The sequence below is a fragment of the Cynoglossus semilaevis genome, chromosome W (genome assembly GCF_000523025.1).
Source record: "Cynoglossus semilaevis isolate Cse_v1.0 chromosome W, Cse_v1.0, whole genome shotgun sequence".
Lineage (NCBI taxonomy): Eukaryota > Metazoa > Chordata > Actinopteri > Pleuronectiformes > Cynoglossidae > Cynoglossus > Cynoglossus semilaevis.
Window position 1 is genome coordinate 16378857 of NC_024327.1, and position 1330 is coordinate 16380186.

Consider the following 1330-nt stretch of genomic DNA (forward strand, 5'->3'; position numbering starts at 1 on the left):
ATGGATGGATGGATGGATGGATTGTTTCATGTGACGTTCACATCCCTTGTAGTTTTTAGGTATCAGATGATACCACAGCATTTCTTTTTTTTATTATTATTATTCATATTTACAAAATCACGTTAAATATTTACAAAATCATTTAAAAAAAACAAAGATGCATATTAAGGTAAAAATATTACGAATTGCATAATAAATTACGCTCTTTACACCCTTGTAATTCTCTTAACTGAATTGAGCCACGTGGTCCCTTTTACTGACAGAGATAGGGAAAGGAAAAGAGGAGGAGTGGACAGACAGAGGTGAGCAGACGAAGGGTGTCCCTCGAGGAACATTTCTGAAGACAATTTATATATTTTGGAGAGACAAACCATCTGCTTGTTTGCTCTTTTCATAAATTCTCCAGTCAGTTTTTCTGGCTTGTCTCAGCCGCTGTCTCCCCGTTCGTGATGTGTGTTGTTTCATAGCACGCCGCCTGTCTTCACTGTTTGGACAAGTGCATCAGATGCCTGCATTGTTATCTGGACATCAAATGAAACTGCGTGGCCCTTTTAAAGAGCATCGTGTCAGATTTCCGATGAGCTGTTTGTTAGCCGATGACATGTCATAAATACTGACCCTAAATATTCTACAGACTCTGGAAAGAAGTTTGGAGTCGAAACGTCATGATGGTTGGTTTCCTGTTTACCAACCTCGTATAAGTTTATCAGTGCTTGGCTCGACAGTTATCGGGTGGTGTTTCCATTTCACGCTCGTAGCCAAGTGCTGTCTGTAGGTTCTACAAAACAAACTCTCTATTTGTCATCTTTCGGTTTGGACGGCCGAGACTTGAAACGTGCTAAAATCGTATCTAATGATTGAGGATAAAATAATGCGTTTTTTAAATTTCCTTAATTTCTGGCACGCTGGTTACATTGATGCACACACTGCCACCTAGCAAAAGTGAAGGAAATGGAAACATGACCATGTGCAAATTGTGTAACAGTAATTTTTCTCATCACTGCAGCATTTCAAGTCTACAGTATCACCGCACTGTGAGACATTTTGCCATTAGCACAGACATCTGACGTTAATGTTAGCTACAACAGTCCTGGTACAGACACCAGAGCTAATGTTAGCTATAACAGTCCTGGTAGAGACACCAGAGCTAATGTTAGCTATAACAGTCCTGGTAGAGACACCAGAGCTAATGTTAGCTATAACAGTCCTGGTAGAGACACCAGAGCTAATGTTAGCTATAACAGTCCTGGTACAGACACCAGAGCTAATGTTAGCTATAACAGTCCTGGTACATACACTAGAGCTAACAGTAGCTACAGCAGTCCTGGTA